The following is a 21,195-nucleotide window of genomic DNA, read 5'->3' on the forward strand; positions in this document are numbered from 1 at the left end:
CCTGCAGCCAAGGCTGAGTGGGGTGTCAGGGTCGGCGCCGGGGGCTGCCGAGGACGGGCATCCGGAGGGGCCACGGGAGACGGTTGAGAGAGCTGGGAGAGTCAGCTCTAGAATGGAATCCGAGGGAAATGGAGGTTGTTGAGCCGAGGGCCTGAGGGGGATGACAATGGCCAGAAACCGAGAGGTAAATAGAGCCTGAGGGGCAAGACGGAGTGGGAACCTGAGGGAGACGTGGCCTTGAAAAAACAAGCGCCTGGGGGTTTTTGAAAGCAGGGTAGTGAGAAGATCGAAGAGGTCCCGCGGGAAGGTGGGACCGGAGGAAGAGATGCTTCTGGATTTGGCCGTGGCAACGAGTGATCAGAGAAGCAGGACCGGGGCCGATGTTACCGCGTGGTGACAGAGAGAGGAAACCGATTTGGGACTGATGAGACAGTTGACCAAAGTGGGGGTGGTGGTAAGTAGGGGAAGGATTTAGGTTTGTCTGGAATCGGGGGGTCTGTCGGGTGGGAAGCCGTCTGGCCCAAAGGACCAGAATATGAGAAATGGAGTCCAAAAAGAAAAGGAGCCCTAATTAGGGGATCCCCTAATTAGGGCTTTGACGTTTTCACAGGTGTCTTTGAAAGCATCGAAGATCACTACGATAATATACTTGGGTTATGAGACTTTCTCTTTTGCAGACAGTGGGTCCTTTTAAAATCTGGGATGAGAGGAGCGGTGTTAAACACTGATTTGCCCAAAAGACTGGGGGAAGTGTGAAAGGGAAGTGATGTTTGGAAAAGACAGAGAAAAGAGTGATTCTGCAAATAAAGATATCTTTGGATTTCTTCTAACAGTATGCTTATTTTTTCTTTGTATTTCTTTTTTAAATTTAAGTTTATTTTAAATACCAGACAAGTTTAGAGCTTAAAAAATATTTAATACATTACCTCTAAATTTAAATAATTAGAAACATGCACTCTTAGGTTTTTACAGATACTAAGTATTGATTGTTCCACTTTGACAGCTCGAGTTGATACAAATTTACCACTGAGTAAACATATGCTCAATGCTGGTGTCTGGGTTGAAAGGATACATATAACTATTTGTAAAATCACTACAGTCCAGGAGCCTACCATATCTTCCTCTTACCCATAATTCATGAAAATTGGAAGAGTACTTTTGACAGAATTGTAGGACCAATATTAGTGCAACTTCGCAGATATCGTATGAATATTTTTAATAGAGTGATCTAGAAAAATAATAGAGGATGCTTGTAGTTGGCAGTTAAGAGAACTGGAGTAGGAGGGCACACAGGTGCTTTTTATAGAAGACATAGTACCAAAACCATAATTGTGCAGAAAAATAATGATTATAATATTTATATTCACTTTAATAGAAATGTTAATTTTCTTTTGTAATTGCTAAATTATAACATGGCTTCTTGAAATCTTTGACGTTAGCCACTTGTCTCATACGTTGTTTTACTTTTACAACTTCTTATCTGGTTGTAAATTTTGCAAAGTTTTTGACCATTTCAAAATAAAGTTTTCATCAAGTATTTCTCTAATTGGGTATCAAGCATTTAATTTTCATGAGAGGATAATTTACTAATTGCTACAAGCTTTTAAGTTTATATGTATAGACTATATATGTCATATCATCAGGTGCTCAGTGGACTAGTAATTAGCTCCTCGAAGAAGAGATGAATTCTTAGCTTTGTTTTTAGTTGTAAAAAGATCAACTCCCTTTTCTTTAACTTACTACAAATGATCTTTAGTTGAAGAAGTTTACATAGTATTTCTATTGTTTATTTATGTTTCAGTTTACCCTCACCAGACTGAGATTCTCTAGAGACCTTGTCTTCATACTTAGCTCTAAATAAAAAGTCTTGGCATGTAAAATTTTTTTGCATTGAACTGCTGAAATACAAGAACTGTCTGTTAAGGTTACATCGTAATGTTACTGCAAAATTAAATTGTTAGATGGCATTGTACAATTAATATATTAGCATGTATAATAGTTATTTTATTTTTGTTTCCCTTTGACAGTTTTCACAATCACTTAGTTGTAAAAAAAAAATCAGTTTTATGGTAGCGCAGTTTCTCTAAGGCAAGAAAATCTATATTACTCTAGAAGAAACCATCATGACTGTGATGGCAGAATATGCAGACATATTTAGATGAATTAGTTTTGATTTCACTAGCGCTCATTTCATTCTGCAAAGATTCTTATATTGAACAATTACTTCTAAGCATTTTTATTTTGTTAATCACTAGAGCCTCAAAGCTTTTTCCAAACTGCCATAGTTTTGCTGATTTAGAGACATTTTCACGATTTTTTGGAGAATTGAAGTTTGAACATTGTTTTTGAGAAATTGTTGAATCACAGATGTTCTAATGACTATCATTATTATTTTGTCTTATAAGAATGACAATATTAGCTAGCTATTCTTTCAAAATTCTTATCTCTAGGCCTGAAGTAACGTTTAGGGTGTACCTAGCACAGCCATTAACATGGATGGAAATCTTCCTGTCTTCATTCTTTATATGGTGGTATATTTTTAGTGAAGTTTGAATTCATTTTTTATTTTAAAACTTTTATATCTTTGGTTCTTTTTGTACATCACACTGACTCATATGATATATGAATACAAATCCACATTCTGCTAAGTTACCAAGAAGCTCTTTTGCAAGATTGTGGTATTAGTAGAAAAACACATCATGAGCTAACTGTAATTCTTTAACTGGATTTAGGTTACAGAGAGGGACTACACTATTGTGCCCAGATGAAATGCTTTACTTTTTTACAGATATTGGGGGGAGCTTAATGTTTTCCCACTTTTCTCTCAGGTGTTTGTATTTGCTTACAAATAAGATATTACTTATTTACATAATGCTGCATTTTGTGTTATTAAATTTTGTTGCATGCGATTTTGGAAACTTTTGAAATCTAGGTGTTTTGTTTTTTTTCCCCTCTGATGATATGATGTAACACATTGAGGGATAATAGTTGTACAAGAACAGAGCCACTTGTCTAAACGTAATCATGACAGTGATTCTTACTTTGGGGCTTGTGGTTCTTTTGGCTTTGAGAAATCAAGAAGTTAACTAAAATTAGGAAAGCATGGGCCAGGCACACTTGGAGAACAATTCAGTGTTTACTTGCTGCCTCTGGTTAAGCTGCCATCTGAATATGTGGCTGTGGATTTGTGACAGACCTGTGGTGTGAATAACCCTGCACCCTTTCCATACACACAGCACCATCATCAGTGGATTTTAAACTGAGTCTAGACTTGCATACTTCCATGTTGAAAGCTCAGTTACTTCACACACACTGGACCCTCCCAGTAATATAATCACTTCAATACAGAATGTAACATGAGTATTGGCTCTTGGTTAGGATGGCAGAAATTAGGAAAGCTTAGTTATAATAGTTTTACCACAGTGCTTCATTATAAAAGGATGTTTTATGATATGTACCTCGAAAGAGTGTTGTGAAGGCAGTGATCTATATTTGCATTTGTCTTAAATTTTAATCGTGGGTTTTCGTTAAGCTTTTGAATTATGGCAAAGGATGAGAGAGGTGGTAATGTGTCTATTATCTTGACCCTTTTTCTGTTCTCTTAAAATTCTTGACAGGAAATTCTAGTAGGTGACAACACAAATTCTGTTAATTTAGGGTCTTCCTGTAAGTTAAACTGTATCGTTGAGTTATTGGAAATGCCAGCAAATTGGTTTTAGTTTGGAACTTTGAGACAAAATTAAATTGATGTCTGTTTCATCAATATAATATTAGCATCAATAAAGTCAAAGGCTGCCAAAACCATACATCGTTTTGGGTCCAAATCCAATATGTTTTCACAATATTATAATGGAATTCGAAGTCTTAAGCCAGTTTCTTATTTTCCATTACATTGATTTGATTAGAGGGTATAGCACATTTAAAAATATTTTTACCAATCAATGTTTCAAACTATTAGCCTTCCCAAATATTATTTTAGTGATTAGAATAAGAATTATAATTTTATATGCTTGACTTCTTTACTGATATGCTGTGGCATGCAGCCAGGTCAAGCCCTTCATCAAATTTATCACTAAATTTTGATCATTATGTAAAGACTTTAACTATAACTATAACTGGACAGTGTTGTTTATTAGATTCTTATTCATTGAGTTAGGATGATTCTAGAAGTGGTATAGAATTAACTGCAACCTTGATGGTGGGAGTCTTAGTTTAAAGGCAAGTTGGAACCCGAAAAGTTTTGTGCTCATTGGTATGCAGTATAACTTAAAAAAAAAAACTAGTTTGTTGAGTGCATGGTCCTGGCAGGAAAAAAAAGTCCCAGAATGGAGGTACAGAATGATGATGTAACTGAAGAGGCTATTTGATTTCTTCAAACACGCTGCCCCAAATTCTGCTCAGAAGTGAGACATAACAAAACAGTAGAAAATCGCTGCTAGAAGTTTAAAAATGTATGGTACAAATTGAGTCTTGGAATCTGTTTTGTAATTATAGCAGATTTCATAGAGATTTTAGAAACAATGCCCTGTGCTTACTAAGAAAAACTAATTTTTGATGAGCATCAAGAGAATAGTTTTCGTTTGCTTACTGAAAATATTTTAATTTAGGATTAAAATTAAAAATGGAATTTAAAAAGCTTGATAGTCTGAAATACTACAAGCTGTAGAGCTAAATGCCCAAAGTGAACCTTGTCCTTCTACATTGTAGTTTAGGCTTTTTGCTTTCATAAAAATTACTTTTATGCCCCAGTTTATGGATCTACAGACTAGTGTAATTTGTCTCTATTATGTGCATATTAAATAAGCTTTTTAAAGTAAGATTGAATTAGGCTTATTTTAGCATGAGTGCAACTGTAATGTATAATTGTCCTAAGAAAAATATATTATCACTAACTTTACATAATTAAAAAAAATTTCTTCCCTCCCCCCCTCCAGGGATATAGATGTTGTTCTTTAGATTTTATACATCACTTAGAAATGATAAATTTTTAAAATTTTAACTGTGTACCAAATCAGAAGAAACTTCCCAAAACAACACATTTTGTATTTATGAATTGAGTTTCATCAATAATTCTAAATTCCTTTAGAGGCATTTGAATTATGGTCTTTAAAGTCAATGTATGGTTTTTAAAGAGCAGAATTGTTTCAGACAGCTATACTTTAGTATTTTAGAATATTTTGTGTATACACGCAACATACAGACACACGCAATCAGGTAGACTACAAGAAAAAGTACAGCATATTTAAATCACTTATGGTCACCATCTGAGCATGGACGTTGATTCTGTAAAACACAGAGTAATGTTTCACTGTGTTGATATACTCTCTGTACTCTAAAGAATTGGTGCCTGTCACTTTAGGAAATTTTTCCAGTTCTTCCAAAATTCTTAAAGTATAGAAGTACTTTTAGGTATCAATAATAATCAGTTGCCTATGACATACTTTTAAACAATGTTGGTGATTGCAGTGCTTCTGTTGAAATACTTTTATTTAGTTAAATTTGATATTAAGTAATTTGATATTAAGTAATTTGATATTATAAGAGAAAGCTGTGTTGCTGTGTAGAATTCTGCATTGGTTAACTAGAATCACTATTGTACTGCTATTCTGTTTCTTGGTTAATGTTACTTGATTACATTGTTTTGCTGAAAGGTGATTCTACTCTGAGCAAAACTTCTATAAGATTTAAAAGTTGTTTTTAAATACTCATTTATTTTGTATTAACCCAAAGATTTCCTGCGTGAAGAGTGGGTTTGACTATTAGTCAACCAACAGATGACTATCCTAATAATTTAATTTCAGGCCTCGGGCAACACTAGCAGAAAGAATCGATGATGGTGGCAATACTAGCTTACATTTACTGAGCAGTTTATATTTGCCAAGCATTATTTTAGATGCATTGCATGTATTGTTACATGTAATCTTCACAAGATAGTTCCTATAGTGCAGGAACTAGTATTCTCTTCATTTTACAGGTAAAAGCAAGGAGGCCCAAGGAGGTTAAGTAACTGCCGCAAGGTCACATAGCTGTAAGTGGTAAATCTACAATTTGAACCTAGGCAGTTTGATTCCAGAACCTGTGCCTTCTGGGTTTTATATCAGATTCTGTTGCCGAATACCTATTTGAAATTTAACTCTCTAGCCTTAGTTTCTTCAAGTATAAATATAGGAATTGTACTAGATTTCCCAGGTCTCTTCCAATTCTAACACTAAGAATTCTGTCATCTTGATTTACAAAATGTGATGTGCTTAATGTCTCTGGTTAGTTTCTGTTTGTAACCTCTTGGTCTCAAAGTATAAGGTTAAGTCATTTTCTGAAGTCACACTGTTTATGGGAGAAGGAAGTTTATCTATAATCAGATCTTCTCTTTGCCTTTTTGGCCTTGCTAGTTGCCTTGCTATTTCTTATCTTTTATTTAGTGTGTCTATGCTTACATGGGGTAATAATTAATTGAATTTAGTTGATTTTCTTAATTTCTGTTCATATCTATTTAAGTATGATGTGCTTCAGTGAAAAATAATATTATTTTTATTTTCTTAAAAGGACTTTTTCTCTTTCTGATCATTAAGCATTACATATTCATTGTGTAACATTTAGAAATTTTAGAAACATTTAATTTACAGTAAAAGAGTCTACTAGAGGAGTAACTATTAATAGTTTGATATTTTATTTAGTTAAAAATATGTACATATGCTATTTTTAGGACATTTTGTTCCTTTTTAAAAAAACTTAAAACTTTTTATTTAGAAATAATTATAGATTCATAGGAAGTTGCAAAGTTAGTACACAAAGAACCCCGTGTACCTTTTACCTAGTTTCCTGCAATGGTTACATCTTACATAATTATAGTACAGTATCAACACCAGGAAATTGACATTTGTTTAATGTGTGTGTAGTTGTGTGTCATTTTATCATGACTGGATTTGGGTAACCATTGCCCCAATCAAGATACAGATGTCAAGACATTATATAGTAGAATGATTTTCTTCACTATCTTGTTGTTCAAATTGATTTAGTAATTCTAATTTCTTTACCTTTCCATATAAATTTTATCTACAAAAATACATTGCTAGTATTTTCATAGAAATGTGTTAAACTTATATATCAATTTGAGGAGAATTGACATCTTTACTATGTTGAGTTGGCTAATCCACGAATGTGAAATATTTCCACTTATTTAGGCCTTTGATTTCTTTCATCAGAATTTTTAATATATGGATCCTATACATGTTGTTAGATTTATCTAAATATTTCTCTTTTTTTAGTGATTATAAAGGGTATTATGTTTTAATTTCTTTGTTCATGTGTTCATTGCTCTTGTATATGTTGCTCTTGTATCCTACAACTTTACTGAACTCACCTATTAGTTCTAGGACAATCTGGGGTTTTCTTCTTGTAGATCCTTTGAGATTTTCTGTGTAGACTGTCATGTCATCTGCAAATAGGAATATTTTTATTTCTTCATTTTCAATATGTACACTTTGTATTTCCTTCCTTGCCTTATTGTGCTGGCCAGAATTTCAGTACTATGTTGAGTAGCAATGTAGAGAGTGGATGGACATTCTTGTTTTTCCTGATCCTTGGGGGAAAGCATTCAGTTTTTTACCATTAAATATAATGTTAGCTGCTTTTTTATAGATATTCTTTACGAAATTGAGACTTTCCCCTCTATTTCTAGTTTTCTGAAAGGTGTTTTTTTTTTTTTAATCATGAATGGGTGTTTTGTCAGATGCTTTGTCTGCATGAATTAATATAATGTGCTTTTTTCTTCTTTAGCTAGTTAACATGGTAGATTACATTCTTTGATTTTTGACTATTGAACCAGCTTTGCATCCCTGGAATAAACTCTACTTACTCATGGAGTAATATTTATATATTGCTGAATTCTATTTGCTAATATTTTGTTAAAGATTTTGCATCCATATTCATAGAGGATATTGGTCACATACTGTAATGTTCTGCAGGCACCACCTCCTTACTGTGCAGGTAGAGGTTCAAGTTTTTCTTTCTAGTGGCTGAGAGGGGGACGGGGACATCATTATTATTCTTTTGTGGGGAGTTGGGAGAGTGGGAGGATGGGATATGTGTTTGGCCTCCTTACCACTGGGCACCACTGGGCAGTGGTGTTAGTTCTAACTCTCTGCAGGGCCTTCTCTGACAGCATCTCTCAGCAAAGAGCAGGGAGGGGTGCTTCATCAATGCTGGGTGGGTCCAGGGTCCCCATCTGGTCTCCACTAACACCATGTAACAATGGGGAGGGACTTATTCCTACTACACAATTATGACAGACTGCTTCTTAGTTTGCCTTCTCTGATATCACCCCGATAGCAAGGGAAGGAGGAGATATGGCCTAGTTACAGTCTGACAAGGTTGAAAATCTAGGCTTTCTGCTCTGTCTTTGCTAGTGGAGGTGGGGCCATAGTTTTTTTCTATGATGTTTGGCTAGAATAGAGCAGTTATTGTTTAAAAGTTTTGTCTTGTTACGCTGGCTCTTTTCTGTTCCTTTGCCTGGCAGGCTTTTCTTGGGACCTTTTTTGTCTACACCCATTGGTATTTCCAGATTTCTTCTGGCTTCTCCAGTATCTGGTCTGGGGTATTTGTGGCAAAATAAACAAACAAAAACACCCAGACAATTCACCACTGTGTTTTTTCTTCTATTCCAAGGTACCTAGCCAGTCTGCCTTCCTCTCTTTACCTTTCAATCTTCTTATGTTTGTTTTCTACACAATGCCCAGGGAGTAATAAGGAAAAATATATTTACTCCTTTTTCCTGAAAGCAGAAGTCCACATAATGCTGTTTTTAAAAAATGTTCCTCTCACAAAGTTTAAAGAGTGCCAACAGTAGCGTCTTTTTATCTGCTATAGTATTTCCTTCATCCCTTGCCTCTACTTTTTAGAAGCTGTTTCCTTCATTCAGTCTGTCATTACTTTTCATTCTACCTCTAAGCCTCACTATCTGTTTTATACTCTCCTGACAATTATTCTTTCTAAAGCACACTGATTATATCATCCTCTTGTTCAGTGATCTCCAGTAGTTCCCCCTTGTCTGTTGAATATCCTTAACTTGACAATTAAAGGTTTTAATGATCTGGCCTCAATTTATATTTTCAACTTAATATCCTAATTCTCCCTTGTCTCCTATGGTTCTCCATTGTTTTCTGTTTTCACACCTTTGCTCATGCAATTTTCTCTGCTGGTATATTTTTATATTTCTATCTCTATCCAGTTTCACGCCTCCTTTAAGACTTAGCTCAAATATCATTTCCAAGTACTCTTCTCTGATCTCACAAACTGGAAATAACCTCTTTTCTTCAACTCCCTTAACTTCTCAGTTTTTTAAAACAAGTTACAAAAGTAAAAACTTTATTAGTGTTGTTTTGAGGATTGACTAGCTAATGTTAAGAACTAGCAACTGTAATTTCTTTTACCTTCTTTTTAAATAACTTTAATATTCCTTCCTAGACTGTAAAATCATTAAGGGTGGGGTCTGTTTCAGATTCATCTAAGTAAATGTCACGTTGTCTAGTACAACATTCTTCATATATTATTTGCATGATGAATATTTAGTAAGTGAATAAATGTAACATGAGAACATCTTAAGACTGTCACTGGCAAATGCCTTAGTATCTGACTTCTGTATATAGTAGACAGTAAATGTTTGAAACGGAACAGGGCGTACTTGTGATTGAAAAAGCCTTCATTAATAAGTAGTCTCATTGATATAATCTTTATCTAATACAATTGAAGACCTTTGATAAATTTCTTTACTGATAACTAGGAAGTATTTAATACTTATGAGATTCATCCCCTATGTAAGTACAAGAGCCCTGAGTTCGTCTGAGGTGGTGTGATGTAGTGAGTGAGAACATGGACTTTGAAAGGAGATTGCATGGGTTGAAAATTTGTCTGTACTAGTTACTAGTGCAAGTTCATTTTAGGTAAGTTACTTAACCTATCTGTTCAGTTATCTGATCTGTAAAGTGATGAAGATAATATTACTTACGTTATATGGTAGTTGTAAGGATGATTTGAGCATGTAAGTAAAACACTTAGAACAATTCTTGGTACTTTGTAAATGCCTTAAGTATTAACTAATTTAAGTATTACCTGTTGTTACTTCCTGGAAATGTACTGAACACACACAGTTCAATAATTTAAAGAATGTGTGTTAGGATATATATTCTTTTTAAGAAATAGCACTCTGCAGACATCAAATATCTTATACCTGCACATCCTGCCCCCTGTATTCCTACACCAGAAGATGTTAGTTGGATAGCTGATAATCCTTGTTGCCTCATTGTGTTTATCATACAAAGGTTAAACAAATCCTTCTGGAATTTTTTAGCTCAGAATAGATTAACTAGTTCACACCGAGAAACAATATGTACTCTTATAATCTTCCTTTGAAGGATATAATAAACTTATTAGTTCTGGTTAAATATGCTTTCCTATTTAGTACAATTAACTCTTCCTACCTGATACACCCTTATTTTGTCTCCGTGAACAAATTAAAATAACTAGTAAACAGTTTCTGGCATTTTAATCTTAAGTCTGTTTTTATCAATTTAACAGTCCTCTAAATTTCTTCAGATTAATCTGGTTTAGACTTTTTTTATAGCAGGTGAATTTTGCAATCTACTTTTGTATGAGACTTGAAGAACACATACAGTATGATTTCATTCATATAAAATACAAAAGCACACAAAACTAAACTATATTGTTTATGGATACATGTTTAGGTAGTAAAAGTATAAAGAAAAACAAGGGATTATCTCAAAGATGAACCCATGTGATTATGGGGAGAAGGTTATTGATTGTGAGTATATACAGGGTACTGGGCTGTGACATAGTCATGGTTATAAAGTTGAAAAGAGATGCATAGTTGCAAGCTTGAAATGGAAAGGTTTGGTATTTGTCTAGCTCTTTGTGTCACATTATTAATACATGCATTTACCTGCCTTTGGTACCTAAATAGCACAGATTTCCAGACAAACATTGAGAAAAAGGTATTATTTCTATCTAAGAAAGGGTCTTTAGCAAAAATTGATACTTTTATTTAAAAAAAAAAAAAAAAAACTACTTTCCTCCATAATCCTTTTCTATTACAAATCATCTAAAAATCATCTGGATTTTAATCCTTGTTTTATCCTCTTTTGAACTTCTTTAAAGTTAAAATGATTACCTAGTCTCACTGACATCTTTAGATTTGAATTTGTCATCTATATAGGTAAAAGAATGTCTTAGGGATAATAGAAAACAGTTTATTTATACAGCCTTGTGTATATAGTAGGTAAAGGTTAAAGTAATGCCATTAATGTTTTAAGAAACACTTCCAATGCCATCAGAATAGTTACATGAATCCTTATCTTTGGAGATCTGTGTTATTTTAGCTGTGATCTTAAACCGTGACATCATAGTATAGTGGTTAAGAGTAGAGAAAATTAGTAAGCTACTAGGCAAATCCAGAATGTAGGTCAATCTACAGAAGAACTGCTTTGAACTTAGCTCTTCTCCCTCCTTCCCCCAAAAGATGGGGCACTGTTCTAGACTAAAAGAGACTAGAGAAGTGATGACCAAATATAATGGGTGAACCTAAATTGAATTCTGATTTTGGGGGGAAAACAGATATGAAATACATTCTTAGGGTGATAGTATGGTAATTTTCTTAAGTGTGGTAATAAGTATTATACTAATAAAGGAAGTTGTCATGGGAAGATGCATGCTGAAGTAAACTTATGGTGACTATTGTATCTTCATAGTAAGTGGTTTAGCAATGTGTGAGTATGTGTGTAAAGCAAATAGGAAGAGAAAGGGAGGAGAACTAGGAGATGTGAGTAACCTTTTCAAGATAGGTACTCTCTGTATGGCACAGATGTTACATTAGGTCTCATTAGAGCTTGGATTAAATTTTGCTTAAGATCATCTGCTTTTCTTTGCTCTGATTGTTTACAGGTAACATTCTTATTATTAAATTAGCCTCCTAGATACTTTAAAATGATAAAAAGGTGTGCCTGAGACAAGGTGCTTGAGCATTCTTTTTAGACACTTAAGTGTCCAGTATTGGCATTCTAGTTTATCCATCAGTACCTTGTGAGTTTGCCTTTAGTCTCTCTTGGTTTGATCAACTCTGGGGTACTGACAAGATCAAGTTTTCAGTATTTGGACCTGAATACCAAGTCCTGATTCTTGATGAATTTACCAAATTAGTGACCAGGGGTTATCTCTTGGCAGTTAGACATTATAAACTTGTTGATATAAAACTGTGTGAAGCCCTGAAGAGTTTGTAATAAAAATTTTTAATTAAAAATAGGGATAAATAAATGGAAACTTGTAATAAAATCTTTTAAAGAGTGTACTCCTAAGAATGAGATAACAAATCTAAGGTAGGGTTTTTTGGTTTGTTTGTTTGTTTGTTTGTTTTGTTTTGTTTTTAGTGAACTGAGTTTAGGGAAACTGGGTTATTATTTTGGTTGCTGCTTTTTTTTTTGCACATTCTTTTAATAATTATGCTTGTTGAGAACTTATTATGTGCTAATCGTATAGGCCTTAGTAATCTTAGTTATCCCTACTGTCTTCTCTAAAAATGAAATAAAAATAACCTAACAAAAACCCCCTAAGCTGGCCTGCTACTCTAGGTGCCAGATACTTTTTAAAAATATATATATTCTTATTTTCCTTTTTCTCCCCTTTCATTCGTAGTGTGGTATTTGTCTACTTTCTTATTCTTGATACCGATGAACCTACTTAATAGATGAAATGGCCGGATCAGAGGCTTTGTTTTGTTTAAATTATTAATGGGACATTTTACTACTTAAGTCTTTTTCCACTGACAGAATATCTTTAGTTGAGGGAAAAAAGTAGTTGTACAACTTATTGAAATAAAACATATCATTCATTCCAAAGATAATGCAATAGCATATATTTTTAATGAAAAGAGAGGATAAAAACCATAATCTGCTTAATTAATTTTCCAGGAAATTAAAGGAAACAAAATAAAGTTACTTTGCCTTAACTAGAATTGAACCAGAATGTGAACTTTATGAGAGAGCTTGAAGCCTTTACTTTGGTTACTTTACTGGATTTGAAAGATAACAACTTGAAGGGCCTATACTGGTATATTCAATCAGGGTTCACTTGCAAGAGACAAACTACTCGACTCGGGGCTAGGCCGCTAGGAATGACTTATAGAGCAAGATTTGATCTGGTGGGCCAGAGGAGTGCTACCTTTGCCACAGTCGGCTAAGGTTATTAGGTAGGATATTAGAAGGCCAGCATGAAACTGTTAGTTTAAGAACACAGCATCTCAAACAACAAAAAACAACCCCATTCGAAAATGGGCAAAGGGAGAGTGGCACAGGCTTTAGTGGCTAAAAAGAGCAGGCAGACGTCTCAGCAGCTGGAAGATACTGCACTTTGGCGTAGATTGCTATCGATTAGGGATCGTTTCTCAGACTCAAGTTAGAATTAAGAGTTCAGATAAATTAAGTTGCCATTGCTGCCTTGAACACCACAGAAGGGGAGACTGGATTTATCAGGAGTGAAAAAGAAGAGCTTGCTAGGAGTCCAAGAAAATAAGAAGAAGGCCAGCATTAGCGTTTACCAAACACAAAGACCATTCTGTTGAGAAGTTCAAGGATCGCTCTAAAGATAAAGGGGCCACCAAGGAGTCGAGCAAGAACAATCGTAGCAGGGATAAAACTCAAAAGAGGCATAGCGCTTAGAGTGGTAGCAGCAGCACCAGGTCTCGGTCCAGCTCTACCTCAAGCTCGGGCTTCAGCAAAAGCACCAGCACCAGCGAGCAGTAGCTCTAGCTCCTCATCAACATCAAGCCGCTTGGGAAGTTCCAGCACATCCCACAGCTCCAGCTCCAGCAGCTCTTCTGGCTCTCCGAGTCCTTCTCAGTGCAGACATGACAACAGGCAGTGTTACCTTCTCAGTGCAGACATGACCAAACCACCCAAAAGAGATGAAGAGGAAAGGAAGAGGCGGAGCCCTTCACCTAAACCCACCAAAGTGCATATTGGAAGGCTCACCAGGAATGTGACCAAGGATCACATCACGGAGATATCCTCCACCTATGGGAAAATTAAAATGATTGACATGTCCGTAGAAAAGATGCACCCGCCTCCCCACTCCACCCCATCTATCTAAAGGCTATGCATGTGTCGAGTTTGAGAATCCAGATAAAGCTGAGAAGGCACTGAAACACATGGATGGAGGACAGATTGATGGCCACAAAATCACTGCCACTGTTGTGCTGGTCCCTTGGCCTAGGCCACCTCCAGGCAGTTCAGCCCTCCCAGGAGATACTGCCACTGCCTCCCATGTGGTGCTGGTTACCCCCACAGATGAGAAGGTCACATTCCCTGAGCAGCAGGTCCCCCGTGTACCAGTGATCCCTCTCCACCATAGCCATAGGAACTACTCCAGCTCCTCCTAATAAGTAGGCCGCTGAAGTTCTGAAGTAACTTATATCCCATCCAACTCAGTTCTGTCACTTTTCTAGCCAAAAGGGGGTAAGTAGGAAAGGCATCCTCACTCAGGGGCAGACTTGGAAGACAACATTTGGATACATGCTCTGAAGGCCAAATTCAGCTGCAGAAGTGTTATTGGTTTGGGTTTGTGCCTATAAAGGTGCCCTCCAGTTTTCTGGCCAGAAAGCTCCCACATTTCTAGTCCCTGAATGACTCAGTTCAGTGGTGAAACCAGCAAGGACAAGCAGGCCTCCAGGTGTCATTGCAGCCCCAGCCCAGAGCACATTTTTCCATTCTACAGATGAGCTGGGGCCAGTTTGACGGCCTGTGGGAACCTTCAGCAAATGGTGCTCTTTTATGAAGTTGCTGTTCATGTTAGCCTTGCTCCTGCTCCCCTGCTTGAGTCCTGATCTGTAGGATCAAACACTCCAAGTTAGTTGCCATAAATGGTTCCGTTTTTATATGCACTCGAGCACCCCTACCCATGGTCTCCTTTTTCTCTTTGAAATTGGTGAGCAAGTTGAGAACCAGCTCTGTAGGGTCATCACGCACCTTCCCCCAATCCGCCTGTGGCTGTTAGTCATGGTGGTTTTTTTAGGTTACCTTGGCAAAGTATACATTGCTTTTTCGGCTTTTTATTGTACAGTCAGTATGATAAATTTTCTGTTTTTAGTTTTTTTTTTGTAATTTTGTAGCATTTTAGGTAATATTGTATTTGTACTTTGTTGTGTAGAGTGAAAGGATTGTCTTAAATAAACCTAGGATTAGAATGGAAAAAAAAGAAAAGGGCAAAGGACTTGAATAGACATTTCTCTAAAGGAGCTATACAGATGTCCAATATGCACATGAAAAGATGCTCAACATCACAGTTCAAATCAAAACAACAATGAGATACCTCTTCACACCAATTAGAATGACTATTATTAAGACAACAGCAACAAAGAAAAAACAAAACAGGGCCTGGATGTTGGCAAGGATATGGAAAAATTAGAACACTTGTTCATTACTGATGGGAATGTAAAATGGTGCAGCTACTTTGAAAAATGGTATGGTGATTCCTGAAAAAATTAACCAGAATTACCAAATGATCCAGCTATTCCACTTATGGTTATATACCCAAAAGAAGCGAAGACAGGACTCGAACAGATATTTGTACACCCATGTTTATAGCAGCATTATTCACAGTAGCAAAAAGGTGAAAGTAACCCAAATGCCCACTGATGGATGAATGGATAAACAAAATATAATATGTACATGCAATATAATATTGTTCAGCCTTAAAAAGGAAGGACATTCTGACACATGCTACAATATGGATGAACGGTGACAACATTAGGCTAAAGGAAATAAGCCAGACACAAAAGGACAAATATTGTATGATTCCATTTATATGAAGTATCTAGAATAGTCAGATTCATAAAGACAGAAAGAGGAATAGTGGTTGCCAGGGCCTGGAGAGAGAGAACAGTAAGGAATTACTGTTTAATGAATATGGAGTTTCCATTTAAGATGATGAAAAAGGTTTGGTAATGGATGGTGGTGATGGTTGAAAACAGTGTGAATGTACTTAAATGCCACTGACATATACACTTTAAAATGGTTAAAATAGTAAATTTTGTTATATATAGTTTAACACACACATAGAACATGCCATCATATCTGTGATATAGGTATTAGGAAGCCAGTACTGCTTCTCCACAACTACAGCTGACTCTTGACGCTTAGAAAGTTAGTGAGTTAAAATTGAAGTATTATATGCGTGCGCATGCACACCACACACACACACACCAACGTTTTCACAGTCTTTCTTGTGGGATAGCTAAAACTTCAGTAAAATGGCCAAACTTTCTACTTTCCTCATTTCATGTCAGAAAATCTAGTTGGCTGAATTTTATTTACATTGAGAACCCTACTTGCAAAGGATCCTGGGAAATAATTTTTACCTTTCAACCTGCCTAGTAGCAGGAAACAACTAGAGGAAGATTGGAAAGGATACTGAGTACCAGTTCATCATATTTGTCACAGATTCTGAGTCAGTAGTGATTCATAGCAGTCATAAGTAATGATCCTTTTAGTCAAGTCATCATTTCTAGTAGTGACCAGATTGTTCAGCTGCTAGTCAGGCACAGAGGTAGGGTGGGGCAAACAAATAGCTTCAACAATGCAGAATAAGAAAAGTGTTTGTTGATAGTCATTATCTTCTTTTGCAATTCTGGGTTGATTGTGCTTAGTTAAACCTAACATACAGTGTTTGCAGTTTTAATATGGTAGAGAACAACTGAATTATTTACATTACTATGAAGAGATATGGGTCCTTCTATGGGATACCCTAAAGGCTCATTGATTAAAGAATAGCTGTATTAATGTTAGAGAACATTAAAGTTCTTATGCTTATGATAAGCTTTTTCATTTTATTAAGTATAGAGATAAGAACATCAGAGGAAATATACTAAGCTTTTGCTCTTAGGCTGCCAAAATATCTAATATGAACTAAATTTGGAAAGAAAAGAAATAAATTTGCTAGTAATAAATAGAAGAGTTGATATGCTAAAAATTGAATTTTTGAATCATTTTCAAAAATTTCTAACCACAGTCCACCCAAAAGATAAGATATCGTTTGTTCCACTTTGTACAGAGCAATCAGCTACTTTCGTTCATCCATTATTTATGACTTGGAACTAAGTTTGAATAATGCCTATTGATAGTAAGATTCTGTGAGTGGACTGTTCTCTCAGTGCCTTGATAATACAATATTGACCTTTGATAATTAAATATTTCTTAATTGCTCATATTTCAGAATAAACTTTTAAAAATTTTATCTCAAATTGAAATGTTTTCTTTATACATACCAGTTAACATTTTGGACAAGTACCAAGCTTTGCATGCAATGCTTTTTAATGTGGATCAGACTTTAATGACATACCTGGTAGTTGTTTAAATCAGTGGTCCCCAACCTTTTTGGCACCAGGAATGGGTGCTCCTATGAGAATCTAATGCCTCATGATCTGAGATGGAGCTGAGGCCAGTGATGCTAGCGCTGGGGAGCGACTGCAAATACGGATGAAGCTTGTCTCCCTCTCCCACCTCTCACTTCCTGTGAGGCCCTGTTCCTAACAGGGCCATGGACTGCAGCCTGGGGTTTGGGAATCCCTGGTCTAAATAACCCCTTAAGATTCTTTAATACAGTTTTCTACTTCTAGAAATCTAACTTAAGGCACTGCAGTACTATTTGTAATAGTAATAAAATTGTGAACAATTGCCAACAATGGGGAGATGGACAAATTTTGTTACTGTAGAGGCATACAATGGAATGTCCTTTTCAAAGGATAACTTAATAACATTAGACATGACTTAATAACATCAGTCCCCTACGTAGACAAATGAAATCCATAATCTATTTGTTCTTTTGTGAATTTTGCTCTTGATGTCATGTCAGAAATCTTTACCTAACCTAAAATCAGAAAGATTTTCTACTATGTTTTCTTCTAGAAGTTTCCTATTTTTAGGTTTTCCATTAGGTCTGTGATATATTTTGATATATTTTTACATGTGTGAGAGGGATGTATTGATGATTTTTACATATGGATATCTATCTCTTCCAGTTCCATTTGATGAAAAGAATATTCTTTCTCCACTGAATTGCCTTCGATTTGATGCAGACATTATGATTTACATGTTAGGTTCTGAATACTTTTGTATTCCTAATTCTTGAGCTTTGTTGTGGGATGTAGTTAAATTACTTAAAAACAATTTGATCCTTTTGGATTTTGCTTTTAAGATTTGTTTGGCTGGACCAGAGACATGGTTAGTGTAGAACAGGATTTCTCAATATCAGCACTATAACATTTTGAGTCAGATAATTATTTGTTGTGAGGGGCTGTCTTATGCATTGTAGAATGTTTAACAGTATCCCTAGCCTCTACTCTTTAAATGACCCCCCCAGTTGTGAAAACCAAAATGTCTCCTGAAATTGCCAAATGTTGCGGGGGGCGGGGGGCGGGGAGGTTTGCAAATCACACACACACACACACACACACACACACACACACACGCACATGCACACGCACACACACACACCCACTGAGAATTACTGCTTTAGGGTTAATTATGCCTCACTACTATGGCAAGATCTTCCTGTGTACTCTACTCAGTGCTCTATGAATCATGAGATTTTTTTTTTATTCAATCTGGCTGTTTGGTGTAGGCACTTTTATTGGCCTCGTGTGAGTACTGAGTTCTATTCTCTCTAACCTTTCTAAGTGGTGGTTCTTTCAATCTTGTTTGGTTTACTCACATATATGTGCTGATCAGCATTCAGCTGCATATTCAAGGGAGACCCCCTGTAGATCTCTGGTGTTTCGTCTTAGTCCATTTGGGCTGCTATAACAAAAATACGATGGGTGGTTAAACAACACACATTTCTCACAGTTCTGGAGGCTAAGGAGTCCAAGATCAAAGCACCAGCAGATTTGGTGTCTAGTGAAGACGCATTTCCTGGTTCATAAATGATCATCTTCTAATTGTGTCTTCACAAGGCAGAAGGGGTTAGAGAGCATGCTGGGGTATCTCCTATAAGGGCACTAATTCCATTCATGAAGGTTCTACTCTCATGACCTAATCTCCTCCTAATACCATATCAATGGGGGTTAGGATTTCAGCATATGAATTTGGGGGAAAGGGGAGACACAGATATTCATAACAAGTTCTCTGTCCATACAGCTTTCTGCTCTCCAGTATTGTATCCCATGAACACTAACCACCTTGATCTCTTCAGACTCTCTACTCTATCTCCTCAATTTAGGAAGTCTGCTGGGCCTCATCCATTTTCCGTCCTGTGCTACTCATGGCCTAGAAACATTCAAGGCAGTAAGCTGGGGCAGTAGGGCTCATCTTGTTTCCTGTCTCTCAGGGATCTCCTTTGTTGTTTGAGTCCCAGTGTTTTTTTTTTCTTTCTCCCATATATTTTGTCTGTTTATTTGGTGGTTTCAGGTGAGAGGGTAAATATGGTCCTTCTTATTACATCATGGTCAGAAGTCCCTTTAACTGATAATTGATTTGTATTATTTACTGGTTAAAGCTGAAAGTGTTCTTAAGCATTTACTAACCTAATTTCTTTATTTTGTGGATTCGTATGAGACCTATAGCTGTCATAGTCTTCGTTCAAAGTCTCCTGTTCTCTGTACTTCCTCTAGCACAACGTAAATATTAAAATGGCCCTAAAGCCTTCTATCATCTTTTAATATACCTCTTTAATGCAGGTTTTCACTGTGTTAGCTAAATATGGGCCCCTAACTATACATAGTAGCATACAATTAAAGGACATGCCCTGACCTGGTGAAGCACAACAGCGGAATGCGTCATGGTTTTAGGGCATTGGCACAGCAGGCTCAGAGACTTTCAGGAGGCTCGTTTATATGATAACTCATATTTTCTAGCAGCTAATACACCACCATCAAAGCGTGTTTGTTAGCCTCATTGAGGGTGTAAAGAACTGGTGATATAGGACAGGAGGGAAAAAACGTGAAAGAGAAGATCATTTTGAGCAGTTTATAACATGAAACTGTACTAAAGAATAATGCTACAAGGATGGGAGTGACTTGGAACCCATTGATGGTAAGCTTTTGGAGAAAGGAAAAAGGTAGCAAAATAGAAATAAAATGACAGAAGAAAGAGGACCTTGTTATGTATGAGATGAGCTTCTCAAATCTGCTTCTTCATAACTGCTGCAGAGTTTGTAGCTTGTGCTTGTTGGATATTCAAAGATGAAGTAATTTATTCAGAACTTACTTTGGGGAAAAGATATGTATGTAGTAGGTAGAATGAAATCATCTGGCTATGTATATAAACTAAAACATAGCAAAATCATATTTTAATGGAATTTTATATATGTTTATGTAATCGATATACATTAATGTATATAAATTCCATATGTTAAAATGAATAAATCATATTTCTTTGACTGTTGGGATGTGATGATATGCTGTAGCTAAAAAGAAGGGTTGCATTTTTGTAACTACTGTATATAAGAATTTTTTAGACTTTTAAAACATGCAGATAACTTATAGGTGGATGTGCTGTTAATTTTCTAAGACTGAAAAACTGTTGTGTATGGATAATATTAAAAGCCCGGTTTGGAAACAAAATGTGATTTAAGCCTTCCAAAAACCAGGATTGCTTTTTAGTAATTAAGAAACAAATATTTAATTAGCACGTTTCTTATTTGCTGAATATTTTTGATAGTGTAAGTGGTGCTTATGTAGTTAAGTATTTGCCTTTTTCAAATGATTATAATTCTTCATAGCAAGAGTTTGTGTGAATGGAGGAGAATGCAGAACAGTAGCAGTTGTTTACTTTCCTTGGCATAAGGAGGCATGAAAACTTTTTCAGAGGCAGAAATGCATGTTATATGGGAAGGGTAAACACTAGAATCAGGAATTATTATTACATCTGGAAGGAGAGGAAGGAGATGCTTATCAGGGAATGACAGTCACTTGTATTGATGTTTTTTATTTTTAATTAATTAATTTTTTATGGTGACATTGGTTAACGAAATCCAATAGGTTTCAGCTGTACACTTTAACAATAATGCATATACATATTTACACTGTGTGTTCACTTCCCATAGTTAAATTTATTTCTGTCACCACATATTTGACTCCCTTTACCCCATCTACCTCCTCCTTCCCCCTCTCCGTCCCCTCATTTTTTTTTTTTTTTTTTT

At 35.9% G+C, this 21,195-nt stretch overlaps 1 protein-coding gene and 1 pseudogene across 1 annotated transcript in view; both read left to right on the forward strand.

The window, feature by feature from the left end:
- SAMD8 (sterile alpha motif domain containing 8) overlaps positions 1–21,195 on the forward strand; it is a 55,020-nt gene that overhangs the window by 271 nt on the left and 33,554 nt on the right. The window lies entirely within an intron of this gene.
- LOC111736535 lies at positions 167–15,324 on the forward strand (annotated as a pseudogene).

This window comes from Pteropus vampyrus, unplaced genomic scaffold (assembly GCF_000151845.1).
Source record: "Pteropus vampyrus isolate Shadow unplaced genomic scaffold, Pvam_2.0 Scaffold20, whole genome shotgun sequence".
Lineage (NCBI taxonomy): Eukaryota > Metazoa > Chordata > Mammalia > Chiroptera > Pteropodidae > Pteropus > Pteropus vampyrus.